The sequence below is a fragment of the Tupaia chinensis genome, unplaced genomic scaffold, assembly GCF_000334495.1.
Source record: "Tupaia chinensis unplaced genomic scaffold, TupChi_1.0 Scaffold000355_1, whole genome shotgun sequence".
NCBI lineage: Eukaryota > Metazoa > Chordata > Mammalia > Scandentia > Tupaiidae > Tupaia > Tupaia belangeri.
In genome coordinates, this window is record NW_006159850.1 from 361209 (window position 1) to 361860 (window position 652).

Consider the following 652-nt stretch of genomic DNA (forward strand, 5'->3'; position numbering starts at 1 on the left):
ATAGCATTTGTTTGATTTATTAAAGCTAAATCTGCTTTTCTTGAAATTAAAAAATATATTAAAAAATAAAATGAAATAAATGAAAAGTAACACGAGCACTTTAAAAACAGTTCAGCTATGGGGCCAGCAGATGGCGAAACGGTTACATCGTTGGGCTCCACGTTGCCGGCAGCGGTTCGCCCGATCCAGCGACTGCAAACTCACGCCAGGTACATGTGCATGCGTGCCCAAGATCCCGAGGGGAGAAGGGATTGTGGTGTGGCCGTCCCCCCGGGGGCGATTTTTCACTGTCTCTCCGGCAAGTGCATGTGCCCTATAGAAAACATCTCTCCAAAAAATTCCACCCAGTCACGCTGCTTCAGGTGGTGTGGTGGTTAAGGTCCGGACACCCACATGGCCGACTGCGGTTCGAATTCTGGACCTGGTGGGTAGTTTTCTCACTTGCCCTTTCTCTTTCTGGTCAAAAATAAATAAATAAATAAATATAGGGCCAGCAGTTGGCGTAACGGCCTTGTCATTGTACTCCCATCACCCTGGGGATGAGGTCTTTGCTACAGCGCGTGCACTCACCAGAAAGACAGAGACAGAAAGCGAGAAATCACCCCCCAGGGGGGATGGTCACGCCGCAATCCCTTCTCCTCCATTCTCCTCT